The sequence below is a fragment of the Dermacentor albipictus genome, chromosome 1 (assembly GCF_038994185.2).
Source record: "Dermacentor albipictus isolate Rhodes 1998 colony chromosome 1, USDA_Dalb.pri_finalv2, whole genome shotgun sequence".
Taxonomy (NCBI): Eukaryota; Metazoa; Arthropoda; class Arachnida; order Ixodida; family Ixodidae; genus Dermacentor; species Dermacentor albipictus.
The window spans coordinates 397,385,588-397,412,294 of NC_091821.1; the positions used below are offsets into that span (position 1 = coordinate 397,385,588).

The 26,707-nt window shown below is 44.0% G+C and overlaps 1 protein-coding gene across 1 annotated transcript in view; it reads right to left on the reverse strand.

Annotated features, from left to right (window-relative positions):
* Window positions 1-7,320: 7,320 nt before the first annotated feature.
* LOC135921308 (uncharacterized) overlaps window positions 7,321-26,707 on the reverse strand; it is a 151,307-nt gene continuing 131,920 nt past the window's right edge. Inside the window, exons 7-10 of the transcript XR_011511419.1 lie at window positions 22,027-22,190; window positions 21,098-21,183; window positions 10,881-10,961; window positions 7,321-7,549 (exon numbers count right to left, since the gene is read on the reverse strand). The gene's annotated coding sequence lies outside the window, so the exon portion shown is untranslated. The remainder of the gene's footprint in view (window positions 7,550-10,880; window positions 10,962-21,097; window positions 21,184-22,026; window positions 22,191-26,707) is intronic.

The window sequence follows — 26,707 nt, forward strand, 5'->3', positions numbered from 1 at the left end:
CTGGCCTGCCCCGGCCGTCCGCCGTCTGCTCTAGCGCCTGCCAAATCGCTTCGCTCCTCAGCCGCTAGGGCACTGCGCATGCGCAGTTCGGCGTCGCAAAAGGCGGATTGCTGGCCCAATGACGGACTATGATTAACAGCATGGTTCCAATATTGGCAGTGCGATTCTGATTCCTGGCCCAATGATGGCCTAAGGTTAACGGCGTGGCGCGAATATTGGCTGCGCCATTCTGATAGAGATCCAACGTTGGCCCACATTACACAGTCAGTAAACAATATTAGCACTGCCGTTCAACAAGGCGGGAATTATTGGACCGACTATCGCACGGATTTGCCAATATGGGTTACTAGTTGGCTTTCTTTGGAGGACATTGCCCCGTAATAAGCCAATTGTTGCCTTGTCGGTTTTTAGTGCCCTACGACTTGCTGAGATTGAACAACATGGATATATATGCGAGTTTAGAGCAAACCAGGGTTTTATACACTGTTAATTTCAGCGTAGGTGCTGTGCTGAAATTGCGGCGCAAGTATCCAGGCATGTGGTTAGCGTTGCGAAGTGAACTTTTATTCTAGGTCTAAGAGTTTTACGGTACACTTTAGGAGAATTAGTAAAAAGGCACAAAAAAAGCCCGTTCCCCTACAATCAGTCGTAGCATTTTACAGACAGCCGCTAGGACACCCCACAACACAGCGAACATAAAGCAGGTTCAGTTTCACATTATGAAAACGCGCATTGAACAACATCATGTAACACCTACCTTTACATGGCACTTGCACTGAACACTTATAGTACTTCTTTGCTGTGTAGCAACTACTCCGTAACGCTTTCTTTCTGAGCCCTTGAAGTACTCTGGTACATGAGGTCTCCAATGTGTTTGTTAGCGTTCAGAAAATGTTCAGAAATGGTTGAAAATCAAATTTTTGCGTCTGAATTGCTGAATAGCCTGAAAGCTAGGGCTCGACCAGCTTTCCGGAGCCCCTCCCTTGCCACACACACACACACACACACACACACACACACACACACACACACACACACACACACACACACATATATATATATATATATATATATATATATATATACATATATATATATATATATATATATATATATATATATATATATATATATATATATATATATATATATATATATATATCGCCTACTGCTGCAGTTTGAAATCTAGCATTTTACATTCTTGAAGGCATGCAAACGTTGCAGTTAGACCGCAGTTAGTTTATTAGACCGTCTCTTTTTTTTTGTGCATGACAGACGGCTGGTAACACGGAATTAAGGCAGCGTTTAATTTTTGTACTTTATTTCTCCACTAAAAATATTAAATCTATAAACACATTTTCATCTGCCATGCAATAGCAAAATTCAAAGATTATGCTTGTAACCCCCAGAGGCAGCATGATTTAACTGTTACCGCCGTAGTTGCTCAGTGGCTATGGTGTTGGGCTGCTGAGCACGAGTTCGCGGGAGGATCGAATTCCGGCCACGGCGGCCGCATTTCGATGGGGGCGAAATACGAAAACACCCGTTTACTTAGATTTAGGTGCGCGTTAAAGAACCCCAGGTGGTCTAAATTTCCGGAGTCCTCCACTGCGGCGTGCCTCATGATCAGAAAGTGGTTCTGGCACATAAAACCCCATAATTTAATTCTTAATTTAGTTGTTCATATGATAAAACTCTGAAGCGCGAACTCACATCAGCAAATGCACAGGCATGTCCAAAACAGTAAGTGTATGCAAAGCACCCCTGCAATTACACACAGTAGCCGTTATATACGGTTCCGCTGCATAACTCGCTGTTTGACAATTCACCGAGTCCATACAGATACGTGCCCTTTAAGATTCACACAGTGCTCGAAAACCGCAACACGATACATAAAATCAGATATATAATCACACCCTTTCAATACATGAGCAAAAATAGTTCATTCTTATTCACCATAAAATATGAATTCCTCATGCGTCTTCAGTAAGTTCAAGATAACGCGCCCACATGCAGGATGCCTGCGGCAAAGTTTGTAACTAGCCCTGGCGCTGCTGGTAACTTCAGTGGTCTCAGATTACACACGGGCGAAAGACATAGGGCCAGACAATGAAATCTTCCTTACCTCAGTAAGGAAGCCTTCATTGCAGTGAGGCTACCTTATGTCACTCTGAAAGGTTCCTTACTGAGGCGCCCTTGGTGAAGGCTTCCTTGGTGCTTCCTTGGTACTTCCTCAGCATAAGAAGCCAAACAATGAAATCTTCCTTACCTCACTAAGGAAGCCTTCATTGGGGTGAGGCTACCTTATGTCACTCTGAAAGCTTCCTTACTGAGGGGCCCTCGGTGAAGGCTTCCTTGGTGCTTCCTCAGCATAAGGTAGCTCCAAAGCTACCTTCATGCGTCCTTACGCCGCTCCTGGCCCTGAACGAGCGCTTCACCTCACTGCTTAACCACGTGGCATTCGCTTGCGCATGCGCACTGTCGCCCACCTGCGGAGAAGCGCGAGCACGGTACGTCTTGCCAGGCATGTTCGTTTCAGTCACGCGTGCGGCATGCAAGCATTGCTAGGCGTTGCTAGGCGTTGCAAGACGCCGGCGTGCCAGCGTTGCTGGAGCACATCAAGTTTTGCACTGTAATGCGCAACTTTTTTTAACTTTAGTAAACGAAACTAGAAGAAAGCGTCCACGCTTCTCTATATTAGCTATTCAATTTAAAGATTGTGTGACGATACTACAATTTTTAATAGAATAATGGTGTTCGCGGAAAGATTTGAAGAGATAATCTCGAACCCAGGCACGCGGCAACCGCTCCTTGGGTGAGGACGGGTGAAGGGAGCTTTCAGAGTACGCTTGCTTCCTCCATCGGTCCTTCGCTGTAAGGAGGCCTCACGTAAGGTTAGGAAGCGCTCGAAGGAAAGGAACTAGGGGTGTGCGAATATTCGGAATTTCGAATACGAATCGGATATTTTCCATATTCGAAGCGTATTCGATTCGAGAAATGCATGTTCGGAAATTCACGAATATCCGAGGACGGCCGAATAACGGTGGAAACGGCGAATATTCGGATAGACTGCGAATAATTGAGCAATTAACCAATTGTATGCTTGCTCCGCATTCTCCTAAGAACATGTTTATTAACTGAGAACTTCGCATGATCCGCTCATTATCTGTATGCTCTGTTTCAGTCTATCTGCTTCAGGCATTTGAGACATGATCAGTTTCGGTTTCTTTTTCACCAAGCTTTATAATTCCAATTATTTTTGGAATGCCCCATTGCCTTGAAGGTTGCAAAGGCAACTCAGGGTTTGCTAACATTGTTGCAAAATGTATCAAGGCTCTTTGTGCGGAGTGGAAATTTGATGAAGTGGCCAGCCTAGGCATGTTTCTTGATCCGCGCTTTATGGCCACAGTTCATCAGGCATCTGGTCAGATGATCTGGCTGAAAAACCTTGTGACAAGGGAGCTCCAGGAAGCCATCGTGGAACACCGTGGGGACACCGCCGTGCCAGCGTCGACTTCGTGTCCACTGGTGGCATCGAGTGTATGGAATGCTTTTGACGATCTAGTGATGAACAAAGAGAAGACACATTTGGCATCTGCCCCTGAGAGGGAAGTCACAGACTACGCGCAAAAGCCTCTTCTGGAAAGGGGCATGAATCCTTGTGAGTGGTGGCAGTCCATTGGCCGCTTCAGGTACCCGCTTTTAAGTGCACTCGCCCGGAAGTACTTGGCGATCCCTGCCACTTCAGTTCCTAGTGAGAGTCTTTTCTACCGGTAGAAATGTGACAGTGCATAGAGAGCGTTCACTTTCTGGCCATATTGAGCAGTTAATTTTCCTTCACGACAATCTGTAACAAGCGTTTTACCTGACTGAGGGCATTACCTGAGTCCATTATCTATAATTGAGTACCTCTTTAATTTCAAGCAACCTTGTAAAATGCAATGTTATTTTTAAAAGGGTAATAAAGCTATTGTTACCTCTCTTGCAATTTTTTAATACTACACATGTATTCGATATTCGATTCGATATTCGAAGAGAGTTATTCGCCTTATTCGTATTCGATTCGTAATCGAAAATTTCAATATTGGCACACCCCTAAAAGGAACGTTTTTTTGTTTGGGCCAAGCTACCTTCATGCGTCCTTACGCCGCTCCTGGCCCTGAACAAGCGCTTCGCCTCACTGCTTAACCACGTGACGTTTGCTTGCGCGTGCGTGCTGTCGCCCACCTTCGGAGAAGCGCGAGCACGGTACGTTTTGCCAGGCACGTTCGTTTCAGTCACGCGTGCGGCATGGAAGCGTTGCTAGGCGTTGCTAGGCGTTGCACGACGCCGGCGTGCCAGCGTTGCTGGAGCACATCAAGTTTCGCACTGTAATCCACTGCTTCTTTAGATTTAGTAAACAAAACTAAAAAATAGCGTCCACGCTTCTCTATATTAGCTCATCAACTTAGAGATTGTGCGACGATACAACGTTTTTTATTGAATAGTGGTGTTCTGGTGTTCGCCTAAAGCTTTTAAGAGATAATCTCTAACCCAGGCATGGCGGCAACCGCTCCTTACGTGAGGACGGGTGAAGGGAGCTTTCAGAGTATGCTTGCTTCCTCCATCGCTCCTTCGCTGTAAGGAGGCCTCACGTAAGGTTAGGAAGCGCTCGAAGGAAAGGAACGTTTCATTGTTTGGGCCATAGTCAATTGTGCGGCTTATTATAACGAAAGCATGCCGCCAGCGAAATGACGCCTTCTGTTATGCGAGTCCTTATTTCAACAGCGTTCTGTGCACAGTAGACTGCCAAAATTGAATAAATTCGAACACACAAAACGCACGCTAAGCACGCACCACATAGGCTCGGAATCATGGGCTGGTGAACAAACCATTTTATGCGTCCCCTCGCATCAAGTCTTATTGGACATACCATGGTTCTGGCAGCGATTGCGATTTTCAAAGCTCTTACGGATAGCGAGCGGCAAGTGATGAAATCACATGCAGTTATCGCGACGACTGGCTTTTTCGATTGGCATCGAGAGACGCAGAGCGCTTGCCTCGTCCTTTGCCAATGGCGTATAGGCTAAACGTCGTGACGGCTTTCTGGCGATATCATGTCGTATGCGTAGAATGTGTACGTAAGCTAGAATTCACTTACCGTGGAGGAGTTTATTGTTTTATCTAACGGATGACGAGCGACTGTCGTATTTTCGCGGCAACGCGAGATGGCTGACACACGGTATCCCTTGGATGGGCTTCGTTTCTGCCCGCTGGACGGATCACCTGATTTCAATCTGGTCTATACTTTTTAAAGAAAATAGTACGCACATTGTAAACTGCATAAAACACTGATGCGCAACGACATATGATCAACCAAGTAAGGTAAATAGAAATAAAAATTACAGTCATAATCTCCTGTGGGAGTTATCTAAATGTTGCGCAAGCATTTGCTACAAATCGCCTGCTGTTTTGTCGTCGTATGCTGCTGTGTTTGGCATAATTAGCGGTGCACATTGCGTGATGAATGTGGGACACTCCAATACAAGGTGTTCAAGTGTCTCACAGGAGCCACAGGACGTGTGGACAGTTCGTCGTGTACGTCCTGTTGCTCCTGTGAGACACTTGAACACCATATATTGGAGTGACCCACATTCGTCACGCAACGTGCACTGCTAATTAAGGAATATGGACTGATGGGACTCTAGTGTACGACCCTTGGCGATTGACATTTTCCGAGGTGAAGGGCTGCACAACGCGGCCAGGCCCACAGAGCCTTGCTAACTTTCATGCAGAAAACTGATTTGGCCTCCCGTTCATAGATATTTTTTTCCATGTTCCTGCTTTCTTTTGTCCGTGTCTCTGTCATTTGTTTATTTCTTACTTTATTTCCTATTTCTTTGTTTCCTATGTTATTCTGCTTTTCTCCTCTTTTTATTCCCTGCTCCCGAAAATAGGAAAATAGGAAATAGGGAAAAGGTCGGCGTTGTGCCCCTCTCGGTGGCAATTGTCAGCTTGCTCCCTCCCTCTTTCCTTTGTGCGCTTGTATGTTTCAATAATAATAATAATAATAATAATAATAATAATAATAATAATAATAATAATAATAATAATAATAATAATAATAATAATAATAATAATAATAATAATAATAATAACAATAATAAAAATAAAAATAAAAATTTTTCTTCATGCCTCATCAATTTATGTACATCTTTTTGCCGTGTCTATCATATTCATTGGCACGGTCCTACAAGCCAACTAAGGCTTATACCGGCCTGCTTGTGTTGTTTTGTATATTGTGTGGCAATAAACATTATTATTATTATTATTATTATTATTATTATTATTATTATTATTATTATTATTATTATTATTATTATTATAATAAATTATTGCGAGAAATACCGCGAAAAATTCGTGAAAAGGAGAAGCGTGGCTGCAATAATGAAATGGTAACTGAGACCGGCATGAGAGGACGAAGATGAGGGGGGTAGTAGCAATGTCTTCTCACGTTATAGATAACTCCCATAGGATGTGGACGTGGTATGAAATGACGAGAGAGAGCTTGTAAATGAAGCAAATATATACAACATTTATTATGTACGCCTTCTCTTGTTTGGTTCTTCTTGTTGCGCTTCTTCTTTATCTTCAAATTGGATAATGGTGCGTTGTGATGACGCGGCTGCTTCGTGGAAGATGAGTACTGGCTGCTGCGTGCTGTAGTACTTGACCTAATTAAACAGTGTCACGTTTGTAGACCTCGTACGTAGACGTGGTCGTTAACGTTGCTTCCTATCCGCCGTGGTTGCTTAGCGGCTATGTTGTTGGGCTGCTAAGCACGAGGTCGCGGGATGGAATCCCGGCCGCGGCGGCCGCATTTCGATGGGAGCGAAATGCGAAAACGCTCGCGCACTTAGATTTAGGTGCACGATAAAGAACCTTAGGTGGTCGAAATTCCCGGAGTCCCCCGCAACGGCGTGCCTCGTAATGAGGTCGTGGTTTTGGCACGTAAAACCCCAAGCTTCCATTAACGCTGCCTCCTCTTCATGCGGACCATTATCAACCATGCTGCGGCGGCCGGTGAAAGCGATATTGAAAGCGATCTGCGACGGGGACACAGCGCTCCGAGGGCTGATAGCTTCGCGCGCTCTTTGTTCTCGCCGCTTAGTTCGCGTTGAAGCGACATGCAGCACGAAGGTCGATTCTCTTACTGCTATGGGCCACGTCTTGAAAGCGATTGTGTCACGTGACGGACGGACGGAGGGACGGGCGGACAGAAGGGGTTTCTCGTTGGGTAGGCATAGAAATGCGTACGCATTTAATAAACAAAACGCAAAAGCCAAGAAAGCCGAAGCACCTGTCTATTGAAAGCATAGACGCGCACACGTCATTTCTTTCTGTGAATACGAGCTGTCTTATGAACTCTTGCTCGTGCTCTTAGGGCAGACATCCCAGTCGTATATCCAGTGCTTCAATATACCGGCGTATATTTCATACAGTAGCACGCATATGTAGGGAACTGCCTTATGCTCTTTTACATACTTTTGTTCGGCCCAGACATGGTACCCTAGAAAAGATTGAAATGAATGAATAAACTTATACAGAGAGTAGACAGGCATCTCTCATAAGATGCAATGCGCGCAGGAGAGACAGTGACACCACGTGTATTGTCCATTAATCCTTATCGCCACAAGAAACTTGTACAAGAACGAGATCACCACGCACTACTATCTGTCAAGACGGGTCTTCCCCCTCCCGCACCCCGCCTTATGTAGGGCGCGGGCGGTTACCCTTCGACTTTTACAAGCCCGTGCGTACCCTAACCTCGCGGTTTTTCATGCCATATACCCCGAAAGATACCCCAGTGCGGACTGCCCTGCCTGTGGACTAAGGGCAACATTGGACCATGTGTTGTGGGGGTGTGAAGCCATCGGCTCCTCCTTCAGCGAGGATTGGTGGGCTGCGCTCTTGGGCAGCCCCGAACTCAGCGACCAAACCCTGGCCGTCCAGAGTGCCCGGGACCGGGCCGTCAAGCTCGGCTTGGCGGTCCCTACGTGGGACTAGCCGGGTGGCGCGGGGTCTCCCCTGCGTCTTCTCTGGACCAAAATAAAGTTACTTCACTCACTCAGAAATAATAGCATAGCTGACAAAATTATGACTGAAATGAATAAGAAAAATAAAAAATAAACATCAAGACAAGGAAAAAAATTGAAGAAAATTTTGCACAAGTTTAACAGACTCAGAAAGAAATTGAGGTGCGCACGTTATAAAATATGCGCTCTTGCACACAGTCCCTAAAAAAATAAAAATAACAAAAAACACCAGAGCACAGACTCATCCCTGAAACAGGAGAAAAAATATATAAATATCCCCTTACTACGTGTACTTACTCCCAAGTACACTCAATGTCCTTCAGTCGAGTACTAGTGGCGCTTCTCTCGAGTGCACAACTGTTACCGCTCGACTCGAGTGCTAGTGTTGCTCGAAATCACAAACGGCAGCATTTCAGCCATTCGAACATCCACGCCCACTGCCATGTAATTGTCCTTTAATCCGTTCCTATCAGTGACTTGGTTGTATTCGCCTTCTGCTGCGTCGGTCATCTTCTATGACCTTTTGTTAAGTGCAATTTATCATGCTATATCCAATCAAACGCACAATACTACCAAACGCAAAAAAAAAATGTTTAAAAGCCGACTTTTTCACAATCGGGCTCGGCTCGGCTGCGGACGGCAACTTTCGAGGAACGCAGATGGCACTGACGAGACGACGTAAATTCGCCGATTAGTTTCCTGGACGCGGTGAATGTTTGTTCTGTTTAACTCGGCTCAACTTCATTGGACGCACACGGATGAGCTGGATACGTCACTGCTTGCATTATCGCGAGACCTTCAATAGACGACATTATAAAGTGGCACGCGCACTCAAGGGGCCGTCGGTAAGGCGTTATGGGAATCTTGATGGTGAAAACATCGTCGATCGCGTGCTTCCTTTGCAGCCACCCAGGTATAGGACGTGTCTCGTTTAACTGCTGCCAAAGCTCTATTCTGCCATCTTTGCTAACCATAGGACGAGAGACAGTTATTGAAGTGTCGCTTAACAAGACAAGTGCAACCCCAAGTTGCCCCGAAAAGCCGTGCGTGTTCTGCAGCCATCACGTCTAAGCGCACTCGGTGCGTCGAATGCAACCGCGCGCTCTGTCGTCCCTCCCGCTTTTTGCCTGCCGGGTGTATGCAGCGAAGCTTCGGAACTGTTTTCGTTAAACGCATGAAATATATAGTGACAACATACTACTCAGAAGACAGTGGCACGCCATCGGAACCCTGGATAAGCTTTACGCAAATAGTTTGTTGCATTTCGGCTGCCCGTATGAGTGGATACATTCAGACAGAAATCGCGCTTACGCCGATGTGACGCGTAAACAGTTTTTTGTGGGGCCCTTCGATGTGTCTCTTGTGCACTGGAGTACGCCACGTGCTGGTTAGAATGCCGAAAATGGTATTTTGAACAGATATTTGTGGGTGTGTCCTTTGACAGGTTTTGACAAGTTGTCGGGGACCACCGACAGATTGCATGCAAACATCGCGGGCCGCTCGCGCTTTCTTCCAAGCTTGTGCTCGCATATAGCTCTTATACGCCTGCAACCTCCTGCTTCACTTGCAGTGTTACGTCTGGCGCACAGAGCAAATATATTATTTCTCCCCCTTTCCTTTCATCAGCGATACCGGACAGGAACGACCGTTGGTAGATGTTGGTGGTTAGTTTAAATATTATCATACAGCTACAAATTTAGCCATGTTGGGACTTAGTTAAAGGCTAACTGGAGCGAACTTTCAATTTGTGTAAATTGGTTATGAATGAGTAAACTGAACCTGATATAACACAATAAGTTAGCTTAAGCGTAATGTTTGGTTACACTATATCCAGCACGCTCTCTTTTCTTTATAGGTCCAATGTTTTAATTACCGTTTATCGCATCTGTAATAGCTTCTGCACAAGACGACGACCTGCAGACGACGTGCACAAGGCGACCTATATACGGGGTGTTATTTTATCTTGATACCATGCGAAGATTTTAAATATCGCCTGTCGCATATGGCACCATTGTATTCCTTTAGCTGAATTACTCGAACCGGTGGACATTACTCGCAGAATGCACAGTTGTTTAAACAAAAAAAGGTTCACTTATTATCTTTTAAATAAATACCTTACGGCCCCTGTATATTGCAATTTGGGAATGGTAGCCGGTGAGTTTGCAAGGCATGTGCACTTGGAGACAATACTGAATATGGCACAGGTTTCGAGTCAGGAGCTGCCACACTTGCGGTAAAAATGCACTGTTATTCCACTCTTTTTTCAAGAAAACGTCGTTTTATGCACTCGAGCACAAACGTAACTCTGACGCCAATCTATTCCGTCGCCAGCTTCGGGAATTGATGCACCGAAACTGGTGACATCCGGAAAATTCGTGAAAATTCAGCAGCTGCAATTCGTAGATTGCAATATATGCCGCGAAGTAATTAATTTGAAACTTAAATAGGGAATTTTTGTTGATATGTCCATTATGCATTTTGATTTCTCGTTCAAGTAATGTCTGCCTGAGTAAGCGAGCTAAATTACTAGAAACGTGTTCTCTGCCAGAACCAATTTTTAAAAATTCAGTATGATCTAAAAAAAAAATACCCTACATCCCGACATAGGAGCTTCCCGGGTGTTTGCTCATGTCACCTTCACAAACAAGTTACCGGTCAAGAAGGATCAGTGAGAGCATAAAATGCGTTCTGAAATGTGTTCGTAAAGTTAACAGGGTTCAATACATTGCGTTAAAATGAAGCATCTGCATTTTTCCCGCTTTTCTTTACAAAAGTGTCAAAAACAGGAACATTATTAGATATTACCAAAACCCCGTGACCACAGTAATATGCAGGTCTTTTCGTCGGTGTAGAGAATCTTGCTGTACAAGTGCCGTATTTTTGTACCTGAAAAACAAGGAAAGGCAACTTCGCTGTCATAGATACATTGGTGGTCGTACGTGCTTAAGAAATCTTTAATGGGATGCTAGGCGCACATAGCGTGAGATTCATTTAAATGCCGACATGCCCTGCTTAACACGGTCCGCGGAAGGTGAGCGCACCAATAAGGGTTATAATCTGCAGCGGCGAACCGCCGTTGGAGACCCCGAAGCTAAGACTACCCGGCACGCCGGATAAAACAACTTTTCTTATTCCCTCTCTTTCAGATTATTTTTCTACATTGACTCGGTGATTGCGTTCCCAGAGCTGTCAGCAAATTTGTTCGTTGGCTCGAAGGCGCTCATCTCACTGGATATCGGGGCAAAACAGCATTGTTGCATGTTGCAATTGAAATGTTTAACGAACACAGGCGGCTTTTAGAAGCAGTCACCTTCCGACAGCTGGCGCACCATCGCGGCATCTCATGTGGGACCTGTAGCGACGATGCAATCGGCTAGAGTGCCACCGACGAAATTGAGCGAATGCTGCGTGCATTTTTTTTGCATGTTGATTAGGACGCACAAGGCGGGCCTGGCCTGAGCGGCCGCGTGTAATGCCTGTTTCACATGATGCGATTTTCGTCGCACCGGAAGTGCGATTTCCGTCGTTTGCGATGGAAATCGCAGTCGCAGTGCCGACCCCCCGATTTTCGGCTGCGACCAACCGGTTGGTCGCACAGTCGCACCGTCGCACCGATCGCTGCGATTTTCCGTCGAAATTGCGCGGAGAGCTGCCAAAGGAGCTATTTCGCTGGTTTGTTTTGGAAAATGGCGTCTCGATCGACAAGTGCAATACGCGGAGACGTGGATCGTCGAATTCGGTACGTACGCGAAGGGAGAATAAAAAACTTGTACCGCAGATTGCATTCTCCGATTTCTATGCGTTTGTTGACACTCTGCACAGCAAATGAAGTGCATTTTCACGTTTGCTTCGTACGCCTTTGCGAGTTGTCAGTGCTAGGAGGTGTTCGATCCCCAGCAGACGACGAGGTCGCTACAATGTTTTGAGTAGCATGCAAAAATCGCGCTTACGGAGCAGCTTGAATTATTTCAACCTCGTCAAGGGCAAATGACAAGACAGCAAAGTACCCGAAGTTTCAACGTTGCGCTGAACGCGGTACCGTTCAGTTGCATTTTCTTGTCGGTTTTCAAGCACGAATTTCCCGATGCATCTTGAAAGCTTATCTTGCCTCTTATTAAATCTGACAGAGCAAAAGTGTAGGCTATCGTAATGAATTTGCTACGATAGCATTAAATCCGTGGCTTGAATAAAATATTACATGCACGTTTGGTTGCACCTCTTCGCTGGAGAATTTTTTTTTCTTGCACAGAAACCAATAAACATTGACTATGTTGCGGACTTTGTATCCTTACTGCATCTGTATGAACACTTGCTCTGCAAGGTAACTAACTGCACAGCTAGTAGATTAAGTAAATACAGTGACAACGTACCCTCCTGCACAATTATGTAGAACTCGTGCAACAATGCGAAAAGCAGGCAAACGCCCTGTTCTTGTGTGGATAAAACAGTATAAAACGACACGCTGAAGAAAAGTAAATCTAAACTGTGCAGTGAAGTCAGCCATTACAAGCAGTTCTTGCACGTTCACAGCTGGTCAAGTGTGCAGAAACATTCATGCCTTACATGTTTCTAGTAAGTTTCTAATAAGTTTGTGATCACATATATTAGTGTGTAAACCCATATAACGATATCCGCTGCGATTACTATCTTTGTAAGTAATGAAATACCATGCTACTTGCAAGAACATATATCACCTGAGGATTTTAGAACAAATTTCTGCATTTCAACTATACACAATATGTGGTTTATTCAATAAAAGAACACAAACTGGGCTTTTTTGCAATGACAAACTTATTCCAAACTTTACTTACATACAGGCAAGAAAAAAAATTATAGACAGAAATATTGTTCTTCAATTTGTTCACCTGCCACTGTGGCTATAGCATTCTGCTGCTAACACAAGGCGAGGGATTGATTTGCCAGCCATGGAAGTCGCATTTCGATGGGAGTCATAGGTGCGAAAAAAAGCTCTTGCACTTAGATTTAGTTCATCACCTTTTATTGAACCCTTACACTTCAAAATGCTATTGCACGGGGGGCATGCTTATGCAAAATCTAACACCAATAGAAAGCAAAGCGCAGAATTGTAAAACAACCATCTTTCGTGATAATTCAAGTGTGTAAATATTCATTGCATCAATATGTATTGTTCAACAGCACTGCACAAGTAAGCATGATCAGGTATAGCAAGTACTCTGTCAAGAAGCTGGTTATACAGATGTATAAATCTCAAGGCATGAATGCTCATACTACGTCGCACACATAGCACAAAGAAAACCTTTTTCAAGAGTTGTCCCTTCTGGCAGATATGAGTGGGCCATAAGCAGCAGAAACTTTATTGCAGGACATTGTGTAATACCGCTTATGAAAAAATGAACAGAGTGAAGAGGCTTTTAACCCTTTATTGACGAGTGTTGCCTACAGGCAACACACCAAAAAAGAATTTTTTTCTTGTCGAGTTTAAGTATCGAGTACGAAGTTTCTAGCTAAATGTCTTCGGCCAACACTGAATGACAAGCAGCAAGCGTTGTTGGTTGTCAATTTGTTGGTTTAGAGCAGGAACACTGGACGAGGAAGAAGAAGTTTGGCACGTGACTCACTGTCTTGTGCAAGCAAGTTCAGAGGAGACAGGCCAATGCAACGTATGCAGCTGCATTGGTGTCGCACATCTGATGTAAAGCAAATGAAATGGGCACCTCTGGTTCACATATGATAAGAGCTGTCTATACAAATAGAAAATAAAGCTAGGTGGCTTCAATGGGGTGAAGCCCACTTCCAGTTTCCTGCCTGGGGTTTGCCCTCTATTGCTGAAAAATTTCTGCAAAATATTTTTTCTTTTTGTTGATTATGCTTACTCTTGACGTGTTTTGCATATTTAGATAGAACAATAAACATGTTTTCTCGGTATTTATATGTCTCGTCATTAAAGGGTTAACAGCAGTACCTCATGCTGCTCTAATAAGAGGAACGATGTGCAAAAACATTTCTGGTAGAACACTTAAACTAACTTTCTGAAAGACAGAAAATTCCAGGTGAGAGTTGGAGGTACGTTTAGCCCACACACACCAACAACACGGGCATACTACAAGAAACACTACAGCCTATGGTGTATTACAGTCTGTGGGAAAGCTATCTTATACAGAAATCAAAAATGATGCAACAAGCCCTCGACAACACTGCAGACTTTCTTGGCTAGTCTGGCCTCTCGCTTTCTGATAAGTCAGCTCATATCGACGTCAGAAAAAAAGAAAGACTAGAATCAAGAACTACCCCAGATTGCACATAGTGATCCACATAGCTGGACAAATATGCCCGCAAGTCAACATCCACAAATCCTCAGCTAGTGTAAGCCCATGACGGCAGAGCCAGCATGTGGGTGAAACAATTATGCAATGCCTGGACGCAACTTCCACACCTGGTGAAAAGAATAATCTCGAAATAACGGGGGTGGGCGAGCGGATACTATAGAAAATCGCAGATGCTGTGCTTGTGTCCAAGGTATGGTACGGTATGAATTACCAACAGCACACAAAAAAGACAACTCATCGAATACAGGCATCGGGTAGTAATAACAGGTCTTTCCAACTGTACCATGCTTGAAGACCTCTATGAGAAAGAGCTAACGAACAAGCACCTAGACAGAGTAGAGTTGCAGCCTGCAGCACAAATTCTTTGTCTCAAGAGCTCAGAACCTCGTCCCAAGATACTATGCCAGTTAGCATATGAGATGCAAACACCCCTCCCTTCAGAAAGGCAACCTCGGGAGTACGTGAAGTTGAAACACAACAGGCCCATACCGTGAAATATGGGGACAAACAATTAGGCCAGGAGATTATATGCAGCTGCCAAACACAGGAGGTTGCTAATCACGAAGATGCAAGCAAACATAAGGCACATATAGTACACTGATCTGGCAATAGCAGTGTAACAGTAGTATGACACTACATAAAACTAAACCCCATATAAGTGAGTACCATTTTAGGTCATCCTACACCTAGAAAAGCTGAACGGAAAGCAATCAAAGCAGCACTTGTAATGCAGATTACACCCTGCACAACACCCTGCATGGATTCACCAGAAACTGTCTGGGCCTGCACATCACACAAGATTGTCAGGAAAATCAAGAGATTAACACGCGACTTGCCAGCACATGGCCAGAAATTAAATTACAGGATACATAGCCATGCAGTTATTCCAGGACACAAGCGGGCTTATAAGCCTGACATAATAACTGAAAACTAGATGAGTTTGTGTGTATTCATTATTAACTAAAGTGCAACAGATAGACAACACACAAGAACGAAGCGCTCTGTGTGTTCACTTCGTTCTTGTCCATTGCATTTCTGTTGCAGTATAGTTAATGAATTCATAAGGCTGCACAGGAGAAGAATGATACCTCTGCCCAAGGGCCCGATCTCGCATCCAAATCCACACGTGTGCACACATACACACACAAATGTTGCAAGAGTGCATAGCATGGAGCAGTATCAACAGGATGACACTAGATATGGATGAGGACTAACTTTCAACTGAGGTTCATTTGTAAAAATGTGGCGAGTTGTAAAAGGGCGATGAGCAAAACGAGAACAAGGTGAAAGCAGGAGCCAACGTTTCGACAAGTGGACTTGTCTTCTTCAAAGTCCACGTGTGGAAACGTTGGCTCCTACTTTCACCTTGTTATCATGTTGCTCATCGTCTTGAATTTCCATCTCCTGCCTTCCCCGAATTTTCCCCATAAAAAGAAAGACATCATTGAAGGATAGATAAAAATTGGTGCTTGATGCAGCCAAACATAAATAAATATGCTACAGAAAGAAAATAGAGAAAAATTCCAAGTGCAGGAAAAAATAATTACAATTGCCAATCCTGCATGCCAGCACCTTTCAAGAAACACTGTTGTTATTCCAATAGACAGACTGACAGTTTGCTTATGCAATGCAAGCACATTCTTCCAGTTCCATGCCATTGGGGAAAAAATGAGTTTCCTGGAAGGTAGCCACTTGCACACTTGGTCATCACTGTTTTTTTCCCCTGGACTTGTATATCTATACGTATTTTCCCCCTTTCCTGCTTTTATGTTTGGTTTCATCAAGCACTAGTCTTTATCAGGTTTTATTGCTGCACTACTTTGTGGTAACCTTTATAGATCACTGCACTTTCACAATAAACCTTTTAATTAGAAGTTAGCATACCCTGTTCTTACTGCTTCACACTGTAAATTCTTGCTACATTGGCCAAATAAAAGATTTTATAAGGTATCATGAGGGCTATTAAAGTGACTTGCTGCAGTCTAAAAAAAAAACGAATAGCCTGGCTGCAAATGGCACCAAAGAACACATAGGACAAACAAGAAAACCGTGATGATCTAACAATCAAAAGTTTAATGTACACACCGAGTAAATGCTCGCTGACAAGCAATAGACTGAACTTACACAAAAAGGAGAAGCAAAAATTCATGTGCATTTCCTGACGGGAAATGCATCCATTTTTAGCGGGGGCCGTGATGTCAAGATTAACCCAACATTTTTAGATCTACAGCTTCCGTAATTTCTCTAGGCAGCCGATCTGCACAGATTGCTAGCTTCTTCCTCTACGATGCACGCTCAGATGTGGAGAGTGCATTGTAGAGGAAGAAGCTAGCATTCTGTGGAGATCGGCTGCCTAGAGAAATTATGGATGCTGTAGATGCAAATACACTGGGAGAATCTTGTGTCAGCATGGCCGCTGTTACACTTTCAGAGATGGATGCGTTTCCTGTTGGGATCTGTATGGACACGCATCAGATCTTGCTTCTGCTTTTTGTGCAAATTCGATTTATTGCTTGTCGACCAGCATTTACTCGGCATGGTCAATAAACTTTCATTTGTTAGAACACCTCATGAGATTATCTTGGTATCTAGCAGAAAGGTGTTCATTCTTTTTAGAGTGAAGCTGTATATGCCTAGGCGAAACACTCATGGTCCGATCACAAGAACCCTAGCGTAGGGGTATGAGCCATTGTTTCGGGGGTTGTGAGCCATTGTTCGTCTTACATGAGGGACGGAGACATTTCTTGTTGGGTAGACATAGAAATTGCTTATGCATTTAACACAAACATTTATCTACGCATTATTCCAAGGAAGGGACACAGAGTGGGACGGGGTTAAGACAAGATCATGATGTCATAATTATCTTGCAGCAAAGGTGTGGCGGGCCAATGGCTACACCGATAGTGACGTCATTTCTCTCTAGCAGCAGAGCGCGCGTGCAGAAGTCTCTCTCAGACTTCCCTATAGGTTCAAAAATGTGTCCCTGTATTTAATTAAATCAAATGTGCAGCCCCGGTGTGTCACTTGGTAACTACAGTGCATAACTGAGTCATAAACATTATGATTAACGCATTACAAAACACAAATGCGTAACATAATTCAGAAAGACTTCGACGGACCACCTGGATTAACACAATGAACCGCTGCTCATTGCACTTTCGAAGATGGTGATCTTGCAAAGTGCAATGTGCAGCATTCCAAATAAACAATGTGATAAACCCAAGCCAAACATGTGCATAACCTCATTAAGAAACACAGACATAACCAATAATATGACTTTAATAAGCCATTGGTATTAACCCAGTGATAAAAACCGGGGCTGCACATTTCAGCTTCGCTGGTTTACCGTCTGTACAGGGTGCATGGGCAGTAACTTTTTCTGTTATTGTTTGTTAAGTATTGTATAATGTGCCAGTAAAACACGTTGGGCTAGTTGGTGCAATGTAGTGGTACTGCTTTTTTTTGCTGTTTTTTTCTTAACGTTGTGCCCTTCTTCCTTTTGTAACAACTTTTTTATTCCCCCTTGCATAATACTACAACCTTGCAGCCTGCGCGGTATATAAATAAATAAGTACATAAGCACGTCATTCATTCATCTGCAAACACCTCGCACCATTCCTTGCTCAACAAACGTCACTGTGTTGATGTCTCGCAGCGTGCATCTACATTAACTGCTGTTTGCGTTTCGGTATGGTTTGTGAACAGTGTAATGCATAAAGATTACATGACATTAAGGTTGTGACCTATGCGGTGCATAAGCAAACCTTGCAAAAGATGACAAGTTGGATTGTTGAAAATAAGACAAATGGTATATATCGCAGTTACTTTAACAGCATTTAATTGACCACTTGACAAAAACTTCACTTCGCATAGATTCCAACACGTACACTGAATCTGCAGTTTTCTTTTTTGCTTATTAATGCAGTCGTTACTGCATGGCCACATTGTAGATTTGAAAACAAAGTGAAATAAATTTGTTTCTTGCAATATAACAATATGTGTAGATCACTGCGATTGTAACCCCAGAACTTAATACAAACATGCACACTATAGGACGCAGACAAATGTTCAAGACAAATTTCAGAATGTTTGCATTCTGATACATATGAAAGTGAACGGTTTCATTCCATGGCTGTCAATGAGAGGGAGAGAGAAAACTTAAAAGTGTTCGTGGAACAAAAACGCACTGATAAGCTTAGACATATAGTCATTGCTTAACACTTTCGAAATGAATAATTATAGCTTGCTATCGACATTGAAGCAGCCATTCGACAGCAAGAAAAGGAATCAGTTTTTCCAGCTCTGAACATTGAATTGCAGGAAATGCAAGCAGGCATAAAATTCTGACAATATAATGTATAGGAATACCAAATTGGAATAAACATTGAGGCTTGCATTTGTACTTTCTCTGGCTGAGCAATCTAGTTTGAAATGACTCCCATAAGCATGTCGTAACAATGTTGATCTAATATAGGTTAAATGCATGACTAGCTTAAGAAATCTGGACGATTGCTATAAATTACAGTGAAGAAACTATAATATCTAATAACATTAATAATATAATAATATTTATTTCCACAAAACAGGCTAACCGTGAGAGGCGTGCGAGGCTGAGCAGAAAGCTGAAAAATTCTACGGCAAGTGCGCCTGCCGTGGGCCTACGATCCTGCATTATGAATAGCGCGTATTGATATGGTCTTCTTGTTAGAAGTTCCGAGTATACTACCAGCGCGAGACACGGGACAACAAAGTGGACGAGAAGCGTGTCTTTTAGAATGCTATGTTACAACGTACAGGTTTCTACAAAAGTGACGGTAACTGCTCGAAACATTTGATGCGTCGGCTTTTGCGCCTTTAGAAATATTGAGAGGGGGCTCCCATATATATATTCGCAGCGCAAGCACGGCGATGGACGAACCAGGCTAGCGCTAAGGTTGAATTTCACAACACAATTTTCATTCCACGTCGTAATCACACAGATCGTTTGAGGCTTCGTTCAGCGGCACACGCGGGCGTTCGGGTTGGTGCTTCTTGTTGCGTTTGGCGTAAGAATATGGCTAGGAGCAGGCACCACATATGCGCAATGACAGGCAATATACACGCATCATTTCTCTAGACGCTGACGCCGAGCACGGGTAGCGCGAGGATCTTGTTGGGCTGACACGACAACTTCGTGGCAGCCGAATTCCGAATACTGCATATACGGTGAGGGTAGCTATATGAACTTGTCGATAGGTCATCTTGCAGATTGTTGTAGCACAGGCAGAACAAAACGGTCATAGAAGGTAGATAAGGCAACACACACCGCTGAACCACCTACGAACAGCTGTTTACGTGCGCGATGTCGCACTGAACTACAGAAACCGCCGTCGCGCACCCCAAGACAAATCTTAACTAACGTTTTTAAATGAGTAAACGTACATATTATTTGCTTATAATCAAAAGAAGTCAATAATATTATAGTGTAAACGTTTTATTCACTACAATAAATGAATTATGCAGCGTGTGCCACGAAACCTGGCACTAAGCAACCCTGGGCGTCGCACCAGTCGCATTGTTAAAATCGCAATCATGTGAAATGAGCCCTCTAAAAATCGCATTGCGACGCGTGCGACAGCACCGATTTTCGTCGTTGCAGTCGCATCATGTGAAACAGGCATAAGGCGGCACCCCGGGAACACTCATCATGGTTGGCCGTACTCAAAATATATCGGGGCCCCGGTGGCTCCCTTCCCTCAGCCAGCTCCACAGGCCACCGGTTACCAAAGCCCATGTGAAATATTTGTCAAAAGGCGACCTGGAAGGAATTGGCTGACTCTGTGGCACTTGCTTTTTCTGGAGTTGGACCCCCTGTGAAAGGAAATATGCCGTGTGAAGTTTCCCAGTTTTGTCGACATCATGTCTCGACAGATCGCAGAAGAAATTTTCTACCCCGTTCTCGAGATGCCGCACGGGGGCACCTAATAGTCTAGCTAAACCCTGTCGCACTGCCTCATTTGCGGTTTACCCGTGGGCCCACAAGGCCGGTCGGCCCATATTTCGTACGCGTGCGGATCAACGCGTCCGGAGGAGGGATCAGAAGCTGTCGACGGGAAGGACAAGTGTGCGGTGCTCGTCAAACAGACCCTGACGCCTCCGTATGCGCAACCGGCGGATACCTTTAGTGTAGTGTGAAGTTAATACTAATTCATGTGGCTGAGGATGCATTGGCCGAAGTGGAGGCACCAGAGCAGTACAACGTATAGTTACGGCCTAACTAGCCAAATGTCCTAGCTTTCGGGGCGAAAAGTTCTTGTTTCACCGATATATTATTTCTATCACATGCTCCCACTTACGCGCAAGATGTTCTCGGTGCGGTGAGTGTAATTACATTCTGTAGTTGTAACGACCATTCCATCACATTCGAAAATGTAGAATGACGAAGAAATCGCAGTAATCCCGATTACGGAGGGCAGTGAGAGAACCTATATCACCGTAACCGAATCGTTTCTTCCGTTTTAAGAGCATAACTCCTTCAAAATAACGAGCCCGGAATTTATGTACGGTTTCCCGCATCATTGCACGGCTGCATGCGGCCGTCATTTCGTGACAACATTCATGGCTACGCAACGGAAATTAATCAGCGTCCTATTTAAGGGCAACTCATTCACTGATGTAGGCGGCGTGCTGTTCGAAAGAAAAAGATAACGCAGAACAATGCAATAAGTAAGATACCTTTTGGATCGTTGGCTGTTAGTACGTTGTCAAAGACGTAACAATCACTTGACCTCTTCATTCCCAATATTAACGATGACGTTTTGCTGAAAAAGGTCACCGGGAAAGAAATCGGCCAATTAATTCTTTAAAGTCAGACAGAAGGAAATTATTATTTTTAGTGCGTCGGTATAACGTTAAACAAATACTGTAGTAATGTGTGCTTGTGTACACATAATTCATTTATTACCCTGTTGACACACGTGTAGCAGAGATACAAGTACTTCCCCAGGGTTGCCTTGTGACGGGCAACTGCGCCCAGAATCTATTTTTATTCATATAGCGATTTCCTTCCCCCGATCAGGGTAACTTCTGCTACTTGGCTTAAATACAAGTACTTCTTCATTGATTTAAGGGACTGACTACGAAACAGGAACATTTATTTCCTCGTGTGGATATCATGCAATGTCCAAGTTGTCTCTGTATTATTCGTAAAACCATCGTGAGAAGTTGCCGGATGAGGTCCTGATTCATGTTATGCTCATCTGCTGCATTCGTTACCAGGGACACTTTACGCGCCAACGGCCAGGTATATCAAATGATCCTCTGTTATCCTTGTTCTTAATGGCCTTCAATCAAGTATTTCCAAAACGTCTTGTAGATAGATAGAGTACATAGAGTAAAAACAACGTGGATGCTTCAAAAATAAGCTTCATCTGTTTCCTAAGGTGTTTCTTCTGGCTGATGTTACGATTTCGAAACCCCGCTGTAAACATGACCTCGTCTACGATGCCTTAGTGAAGCTTTTTTCAGATGGAACAGCGTGTGACGAAAGCTTGCGAGTTCTTTTTCTATGAGTTACACGCATATACACAGCACTTCTTTATTTTTTAAGCGCATGCATTCCAGTTGGGATTTGCCTGTTTGGATAAAGGGTATTTTTCACTCACATTGTGGTGCTGTTGACAAGAGTTGTGTAGAACAGCTTCGTTTGCCATTTTCTTTGTCGAACTTCCTCTTTCTGTGTTGTCGTTAGGCACTTATAGTTTGCCTGATCCAGCGTTTTGGTAGATACAAACATTAGGTGAAAGTTGATGTTATGTTTATTTAATATCTGTAATTTAGGAGACCAAATGGGATCTGTGAATACATGTTTACAGAAGCCACAAAGCACGATATCTTTAACGCTTTCTGGCGATTCCAACATTTCTCTGTCGTTCATCTGCTTGTATTTCGAACACAGCTATCTTTATCCGTCCATATTAAGCGCGCAATGCATTCCGGGAGGAAAAAGTCATGTGTGTGTTAATGTGGGTCGACTTGTTCTTGTCGTGCTCATTTAGAAGTAAAACACGGTCGACTTGTATAAGGTGCCCAGTTATATTGATCAGGTTCGGGGCTAGGGGTGACAGTGGTAGCTACAGGCTCATTTTCATTTCGGGGGGAAAGGTGGCAGGGTAACTGTGATGACGCCATTTTCCTTGTGCTCGGTCGCTTTCCATAGAGCGCGATTGGCGCTCCAACCACTTCCGTCTTTGAATGCTCCTTACTAATCCTTGCACAGTTGTATACGGAAGAAAAAGAGTGACATAGGAATACGGCAGGTTCTGTCCATGCTTCGGCTCGCTTTCTTTTGCATAAATTTCAATTTTAATTCTTCCTTTTGTAGACTTTCCTCTGCCTCGCGGTCTTCTGGAGAACTGATTTGGCGCAGGTCTTGAAATGCAAGAAGAAGGACTATTTAATAGGTGAACGAAAAAAATTATAGTTTCGCCATAAAGGCGAAGCAATGAATGCGATATCAAGATGTTAGAATATTTCACGAAGTGTAAGGCTCGTAGCAGTTGCGGAAGTATGAATTGAAATAAACGTAAGCTGAGTGTTTAAAGACGAGCTGTTGCGGCTAGGGGTCCCCTGTTTGAATCCTGCCACCGGACAGTTTCATTGATGCTTGTTAATTTGAACCAACGTCTTTCTTAGCAACTTTACCACTTCTATTCCGTATCAGGTATCTTTCAAACCTCTTTCCTCGGTCGATCACCGAGATGGTGCACAACCGCGCCAATAAAATTACACCAGTTACAGGTACGACCTCTGTTATTGTTTCGTACTTTCAATAAGATTTAAGATAAAAGATGTGCCGTCCTTGTTTTGTTTTATGACATTTGTTTGTGGGGCTGCCTCATAGGCTACCACTAGGCGGAAAGGGCTGGGGTCCGACCACCTTTCCGGACACTATATATATATATATATATATATAGTGTCCGGAAAGGTGGTGGTGGTATATATAAATATATATAAATCTATATATATGTATATATATATATATATATATATATATATATATATATATATATATATATATATATATATATATATATATATATATATATATATATATATATATATATATATAGTGTCCGGAAAGGTGGTCGGACCCCAGCCCTTTCCGCCTAGTGGCAGCCTATGAGGCAGCCCCGCGAACATATATATATATATATATATATATATATATATATATATATATATATATATATATATATATATATATATATATATATATATATATATATATATATATATATATATATATATATATAGAAGACACTTCGTGTGATTTCGAAGAATTGTTCACTGAAGTGACGACCTGATATGAGAATGAGAATCTGCAAGAGCTCATAGTAGGGGACAGTCCAGTTTCACAGCCTGAGTCCTCTCGCACCACCAAGAATCTGGCGTCTCTCGGTGGTATTATCTACCTTCGTGTAATTGCCGTATATTTCGCTCTAACTAATACTGCTTCGCGTTTGCGAAACTGCAGCCTCTCTCTCTCTCTCTCTTTGCTTTTTCTGTGAGTCCGCGAATAAGCGCGGTTGCGCCCTATTGCTGTTGATTCTGATTTCGAGCGAATCTGGCTTTGCCTCATTTCGCTTACTGAGTGAATTGCACAGGGTACCCCAACTATCATGTACCAAGTCTTAAACAAAGAGCAGTTGCGTTACGTGAATTATTATTGCCAGTACAGTGCAGTACCCGCCAGTAACTCTTTCTGTACTGAGATTTAATTCGGCAATTGCAATTAATTATGTAATTCGAGAAGTACTGTCCTAATTACCAGAGCGTCAATGAGGCATTTGTAGGCACCTCCAGGGACCCTCGAACAACATCTAACTGCTGCGTTTTCAGCGACGTACTAATTGCGTGCAATTTTTTCCAACTGGCAACTAAACCTCCCGAAATACGCGAATGCGCTCCCATCCACATCATACAGCAGCGCCCTCAAATAAGCTAATTCAAAGCAACTGCATTGCCTATCGCAACCCCGAAGAGGCAGCGCATCACTTTGATAATGGTACGGAAAGAGCACCAACAGCGGGTTTTGCGGATTTGCAGCTATTCCTTCCTCTCATGTGTACGTCGCACTTATTATCCGTCTCTCAAGAACGACTCATCACATTGTTAACAAAAACCCGTTGATAACGCGGCCGAAGCACCGCTCTGATCACGAACGAAACGCGAAACGCAATGTAATAGGCATAGAATGTTTCAAAATCCTGGCTTTGCTAGCCCCGCGTCGAAAGAGTGCGCGCGACTATATTTCACGCGAGAAACTTGCTTCGGACCAAAGCCTAATTAAAGTGACGGTTTTAGCTTTTATGAGAGTGTATACCTGCTGCAACAACAGGTTGATGGCACAAAATAAAACTGAAATAAACAGACTGGGAAGAGACCAACCTATAGAGGAAATGTAGGGCAGATGTGTTAAAGAAAGTAAATATGCCACTTCTAAATGAGCCGAACTAGCGATCGGGATGCCTGCCCAAAAATGAAAAAAGAAAAAGAAATCAATCAGATTTCAGTGTGCCCTTACCTATGGATTCGTAAGTGTCGTTGAACTCCAGCTGCTGCCTAGATCTATGTCGTGTTCGAATAGGTCTTCTTCTTCAGCTATGGAGTACTAAGTCCAGTTGATTTCATCTTCAGTGACTTTCTTGATGACCGACTCTGGAATTCTACGGCAGACATCCGTTATCCTTGTCTTGAGCTAATCTGACGTCTGTCTCTATCATGTGAGCATGATATTCCACAAAACCCCAAAGGAAGAAATCGACTGGAGAGAGGTCAGCTTACGTAGCCGGTAAATTTACAGGCCCGTCGCTTTCAATCTATTGCGCATGAAAAGCCGCATCCAGCCAGTTTAACGCTGTAAGAGTTTGGGTCGGGCATAAAGTAAATGGTAGCTGCCCCATGCCGTCGTCCGACGCATCCATGCTAAGGACGTTGTTGAAGGGAGGGACTTGTTCTCATCGAGAACGAGGAATATGGGATTTATTTACAATGTCGACATGAAGGGTGGAGAACGTTACATTTCATCAGTCTAGCATGACTGAAAGAAAATGCATACCGAAGAGCCAGAAACGTCTGCTTAAAAACACTCTGTCCTCCCTAGATCGCTAGGTGAGGGAAAACTGCCGTTCAACCTTCGACCAATGGGCGCGTCCAAAGTCATCGGTAAAAATTATGGGGTTTTACGCGCCAAAACCACTTTCTGATTATGAGGCACGCCGTAGTGGAGGACTCCGGAAATTTTGACTACCTGGGGTTCTTTAACGTGCACCTAAATCTAAGTACACGGGTGTTTTCGCATTTCGCCCCCATCGAAATGCGGTCGCCGCCGTGGCCGGGACTCGACAAAGTCATCGTCGTCGACCCTCCTTTGAGGGGGAGGGTTCACACACTCACTTCTGCACTTTGGTTTCACTGAACACACCGAGGTGAGAGGGTTCTTGTAAACAGAGGTCTTGATCCGAGCAGGCGTCTCTTGATCCCAGAGCTGATCCCGCAAAGTGACCGCCGCGTCTTTCCATTGATTGTGACGACTCCTGGGGCCCGTGGGAAAGCACAGCAAAATATCCCCTTCCAGGAGTTATCTCGCTCCAAGCAAACCGTGAACGCGACAGCGAATCGACTAACAATACTCGGCTCGCCGAACGTGGCTAGACATCCCGGCACCGTTTGGCTGTTGAGGCAGCCCATTGTTGTCTTTAGAAAGCGAGTCGTCGCAGCGGGCTGGGAAGGGTTCAAAGGTCGCTTCTCCGAAGATGGCCAGCCACCGCAGGCCGATCGTAACAGTGCTCGGCTGCTGCTGTTTGCTGGTGCCCCATCTTGCTGACATCACAGAAGAGGAAGACGTGACAGCCGGACTTCTCTAAGAAACTCATCCACCACTCCTTCAAGGATATCGTCCACGTAACGCTGTCCAGACAATGTGTGATCAAAGATGGGACCGATTATAGCACCGGCGTTATATCCATACCCCATATTGAGCGACCACTGGTACTGGCGCCGATTGTGCTTTACCAAGTGTGGATTGTAGTCACTTCAAAAGTGTGCATTGTGCTAGTTAACCTGGTCATTTCTGTGAAAATTGGCTTCATCTGTGCAGATGATGTTGCTCAAAAGGTTCGGTGACTCGTCGGCTTTTTTGAGGACCCAATTCGAGAAATCTAGACGATCCTACGGGTCCCTATATTCCAAGCAATGGTACTGGTTAAGGTGGCTCGGATGAAAGGCCGAGTGATTTAGAATCCTACAAACTGATGACTCGGAAATTGGCACCTGGGCGGCCAC